Genomic DNA, 5786 nt, shown 5'->3' with positions numbered 1-5786 from the left:
GAGCAGCCCTCACCGCTCAGCTGGCGATCTGGCACCAGGATGACGCGCTGAGGGATCGCGGGAGGACGGCGGCGGGCTCCAAGTAGCCGTCGGTCCGGATGCCAGTGGGCGCCCCCCACCAGCGCCAGGCTCTGCGGCGCGGGAACTGCGCCAGTCGGGCGGCCCGCAGCAAGGTCAGTGTCCTCGGGGAGGCGGGCGCCCCGGGAGGGGGCTCGGCCAGGGGCGAGGCTGCTCACAGCTCCTGCTCGCACCTGGTTAGGAAAATGAGAATGACTCATCCAGCGGCCTCGCGCTGGGCTCTACCTCCCCCACCAAGACCAGCTACTCACTCGGGAATCCGGACCCAGGACTCTCTCTGGCCTTGAGGCACTCACCTTCGAAGTACCCGACTACAGAGTGTCCAAATGAACTGTCACGAAATGTTTGGCTGGCCCAACTTTCCGTGATGTGTTTTCTTCACTTACTGGCCTTTTGTTTCCAACAGCAAAACAGGACTGTATGAAATGTAACCCACTTTTTGCCGCAGCAACCGCTTTCCTCAGACTGTCTGAACAGCCAGCTTGTCAGGAGGCCTGCAGTTCTGAAATGCACATAACATGCACTACACCAAACTACATGCTCTGAAGAGGCGAGAAAAAGATCGAGTCGTAAAGCACCTAGCAACTAATTATAAAGTAAAAATGAAGATATGTAAATGATGTGCCAAGAACCCTTTTTATTTAAATTAACTGCATTTACATTTTTAATATATTTTATTTATTATCCTATTACAGTTGTCCCAATTTTCCTCCTTTGTACCCCTCCACCCAGTACCCCCATTCCTTCCAGGAATCCCCCCAACCCCCGCATTAGTTCATGTTCATGGGTCATGCATGTAACTTCTTTGGCTTCCCCATTTCCTATACTATTCTTAACATCCCCCTGGCTATTTTGTACCTACCAATTACGTTTCTTAATTTCTGCACCTTTTCTCCCATTTTCCCCTTTTCCCTTCCCAGCTGATAACCCTTCAAATGATCTCCATATCTATGGTTCTTTTCCTGTTCTTGTTTGCTTAGTTTTTTTAGATTCAGTTGTTGATAGTTGTGAATTTGTTACCATTTTAGTGTTCATACTTTTAGTTTTCTTCTTTTTCTTAAATAAATGCCTTTAACATTTCGTGTAATAATGCCTTGATGATGATGAGCTTCTCTGGTTTTACCCTGTCTGGGAAGGACTTTATGTGCCCTTCCATTCTAAATGACAGTTTTGCTGGATAGGGTAACCTAGGTTGTAGGTCCTTGCTTTTTCATCACCTCGAATACTTCTTGCCAGTCCTTCTTGCCTGCAAAGTTTCTTTTGAGAAATCAGCTGACAGTCTTATGGGAACTTCTTTGCAGGTAACTGTCTCCTTTTCTCTTGCTGCTTCTAGGATTCTCTCTTTATATTTAACCTTTGGCATTTTAATTATGATGTGTCTTGGTGTGGTCCTCTTTGGGTCCAACTTGTTTGGGACTCTCTGCTTCCTGGACTTGTATTTCTATTTCCTTCACCAAATTAGGGAAATTTTCTTTCACTATTTTTTCCCAATAAGTTTTCAATGTCTTTCTCTTTCTTTTCTCCTTCTGGCATCCCTATGATTCACATGTTGCTATGTTTGGAGATGTCCCAGAGAAACCTTATACTATCCTCATTTTTTTAAGTTCCTTTTTCTCCCTGCTGTTCTGGTTGAATGCTTATTTCTCCCTTATGTTCTAAATCATTGATCTGAATCCTGGCTTCATCCCCTCCACTATTGGTTCCCTGTAGATTTTTCTTTATTTCACTTAGTGTAAACTTCATTTCTTCTTGGGTCTTTTTTGTGTTGTTGTCATACTCAGTGAGTTCTCTGAGCATCCTGATCACCAGTGTTTTGAACTCTGCATGTGATAGTTTGCTTATTTCCGTTTTGTTTAGTTCTTTTTCTGGGGTTTTCTTCTGTTCTTTTGTTTGGGCCATATTTCTTTGTTTCCTCTATTTGGCAGCCTCCCTGTGTTTCTGTGTATTAGGTAAGCTGCTTTGACTCCCCTGTCTTGGTAGTGTGACTTATTATAGAAGAGACATCTGTAAATTGTGTGGGGTAGAGACTTAGGTAATTGCCAAGGTGGGGCAATATGCTTCACCACTTTGTGGCTCTATGTGGGGAGAGGGTGCAGAAAGGCCTGGCTTCTGGAGATTTGCTGGGCACTCTCCCTGTGTGACTGGAGCCCTTCCAGCTGTTGCCCTAGTGCTGAATCCCAGTGGGGCTGAGTCTGCGTACATTGTAAGTCCACGTGGGCCCTTTAATCACAGTCTCCCGAACATCCAGCACTTTCTTCCACCACCCCAACTGCCACTGGTTGTTACAGCCAGAAGTTATGGGGATTTATCTTCCCAGCACGGGAACCGTGGGCTGTGCAACCTGGCCTGGGGCTGGGATTGCATACTCCCAAAGTATCCCTACTGATTTTTATCCACCACACGTGAATGTGGGGTCACCTGTTCCACCACAGCCACCTTTCTGCACCACACTGTGTCTCCATGTCTCTTCACCTGTCTTCAAATCTCCACCCCTCCTACCCATCGGGATGAATGTGGCTTCTTTAAATCCTTGGTTGTCTGACTTCCATACAGATTGATTTTCTGATGGCTCTGGGTGTTATTTGTTTGAGGTGTAGTTGTAATTCTTTCTGTCGTTGCATGAGGAGGCCAAGTGTGTTTACCTACACCTGCATCTTGACCAGAAGTCTAACTGAATTTACATTTTAAACATACCTTCATTTTCTTGTGCATTCAGTTTCTATATCAAATACAAATCACAACATCATTGTTTGAACAGCAAGTATTTGTTACACACTGTTCTAGGTGCTACAGAGTTTACAAAAACAAAACAAAACAAAACAAAACACAGACCTGGTTTTGTCCTTAACATCATGGAACTTAGCAATGAGGGATATAAAGTAAATATGGTACTACATATTCTATCACTTTTTTTTTCCTTTTTTATTTTTATTTTTTTATTTTTTTTAATATATTTTATTGATTATGCTATTACAGTTGTCCCATTTCCCCCCTTCTCTCCCCTCCACCCTGTACCCCCCTCCCACCCATATTTCCCCCTTTAGTTCATGTCCATGTGTCATACTTATGAGTTCTTTAGTTTCTACATGTCCCGTACTATTCTTGCCCTCCCCCTATCTATTTTCAACCTACATTCTATGCTACTTATTCTCTATACCTTTTCCCCCTCTCTCCTCCTCCCACCCCCCTGCTGCTAACCCTCCATGTGCCCTCCATTTCTGTGGTTCTGTTCCTGTTCTAATTGTTTACTTAGTTTCTTTTGGTTTTGCTTTAGGTGTGGTTGTTGATATTTGTGAGTTTGCTGTCCTTTTACTATACATGTCTTTTCTTTATCTTCTTTTCTTAGATAAGTCCCTTTAGCATTTCATAAAATAAGGGCTTGGTGATGATGAACTCCTTTAACTTGACCTTATCTGAGAAGCACTTTATCTGCCCTTCCATTCTAAATGAGAGCTTTGCTGGATAGAGCAATCTGGGATGTAGGTCCTTGTCTTTCATGACTTGGAATATTTCTTTCCAGCCCCTTCTTGCCTGTAAGGTCTCTTTGGAGAAATCAGCTGACAGTCTGATGGGAACTCCTTTGTAGGTGACTGTCCCCTTACCTCCTGCTGCTTCTAGGATTCTCTCCTTCATTTTTACCTTGGCTTATGTAATTATGATGTGCCTTGGTGTGTTTCTTCTTGGGTCCAACTTCTTTGGGGCTCTCTGAGCTTCTTGGATTTCTTGGAAGACTGTTCCCTTTGCCAGACTGGGGAAGTTCTCCTTTATTATTTGTTCAAATATGTGCTCAATCTGTTGCTTTTCCCCTTCCGATTCTGGTACCCCTATAATTCGGATATTGGAACGTTTAAAGGTGTCTTGGATGCTCTTAATCTTTTCCTCAATTTTTTGAATTCTTATTTCATCATGCTTTCCTGCTTGGTTGATTCTATCTTCCTTCTGGTCCACTGTATTGTTTTGAGACTCATATTCCTTCCTTTCACTATTGGCTCTCCTCCGCGTGTCTTCCTGCATCTGTTTTATGGTAATCTGCATTCTTTCATCTAAATTTCGTCCAGAATCCACCAGTTCCGTGAGCTTTCTGATCACCAGTGTTTTGAACTGCGCATCTGATAGACTGGCTAATTCTTGGTCGCTCAAAAGGATGAGTCCTGGGGGACTGATCTGCTCTGTTGAAAACATATTCCCCCCCCCCCCCCCCCCGTCTCTCCTTTTTTTTTTCTGGTCTGGTTGCTCTTGTTACGGTGGGGGGCGGAGCCTTAGGTGCGTGCCGGGGCTGGGCACCCCAGTCGCTAGATTGTGACGTTATATGTGGGGGCGGGGCGGGAGTGGGAGCGGGGCGGGAGAAAACAATGGTGGTAGTTCCGTTCCCCTGGACTCAGACCCTTGTCTAGGCTTCTGGGCCGCGAGTTCTGCCCTGGTCCACAATCGCTACCCCTCTGGGTCTGCCAGCTGCAGCTTGCGTACTCAGGGATCACCGCTGCCTTCTTGCGCCCCCGGATGGCTTTTGCGCCGATTTCGCACCAAACCTTCCCCCGACCTCTGCGCGCCACCGACCCGAGCCAGCCCCGCGCCCGCCGGCTCGTCTTCTCCTACCAGTCCGGATGAACGCGTCTACTTCAACTTCTTGGCTGCCCGACTTCCAATCAGATAAATCTTCTACCGGATCTGGGTGTTATTCTGATAGTAAATTATTGTTGTAAATTATTGGTTTTCTAATCTTGGTTGTACGAGGAGGTACAGTGCATCCACCTATTCCTCCATCTTGCTGGAAGTCCACTATATTCTATCACTTTTAAACCAAGTGCCGGGTACTAGTCTAAACACTTTAAATAAGTTAGTCATTATTTTTCACACCATACCTCGGAAGGCATGTATCATTAGTTTCTACAGTTTGCTGGTGATTAAAATGAGGCACAGGGAGATTAAACAACTTGCCTGAGGTCACATAGCTAATACGTAGTAGAGATGAGATTGAAATCCAGGTATTCTGACTTCAGACTACAAGTTCCTAACCATTTTACTGTACTGCCACCGAGAAAAGTGAGGCTGCTAACCAATAATAAATATATGGAGTTCTAAAATTAGTGCATACTTCTCAGGAACCACTACACTTTTTTTGCTTGTGAAAGTAACACAAAAGCGCAGACAGCTTTCCATATAGCCTGGAGGACCCTAACATTCTTTAAAACTATATCACATCAACAATTTTCACAGGATTCTCTGAACTGTTTTCAATGAGTGTTTTATTCCTATGCTGTTTGTGAGGTTTATGTGGGAGACAAGGGTATAACATCACCATAGAGATCTCTGTTGGTTAATTTCTTCCTTCATTCAAAAAATGTGTATTGTGCACCTATACTATGCCAGGCATAGTAAGACACAGTACTTTACCTCAAGGAGTTATAATCTCAGAGGAAACAAGCATTGACAAAGAACCATAATACAAAACAGGAAATGAGTTGTTCTCAATAGGGGAATATAATGCAATGGAAATTCTAAGGAGGAGAGAGAGAGATTACTTCATAAAGGGAAGTGTGTGGGTTAAGGAAAGTGCATAATTATTATTAAACTTAGTTTTGATATTAAAGTATTACAGTATAAAATTTATTAAATTTTTTTCTTTAAAAGATCACATGCAAAGTTCTCATGTTCAGAGAAGACAGTTTTTTAATATAATGATTGTTCACAGTATGGAGAGGTTAACA

Source organism: Phyllostomus discolor, chromosome 3, assembly GCF_004126475.2.
Source record: "Phyllostomus discolor isolate MPI-MPIP mPhyDis1 chromosome 3, mPhyDis1.pri.v3, whole genome shotgun sequence".
In the NCBI taxonomy this organism is placed as follows: domain Eukaryota; kingdom Metazoa; phylum Chordata; class Mammalia; order Chiroptera; family Phyllostomidae; genus Phyllostomus; species Phyllostomus discolor.
Note: the sequence above shows the minus strand (reverse complement) of the source record.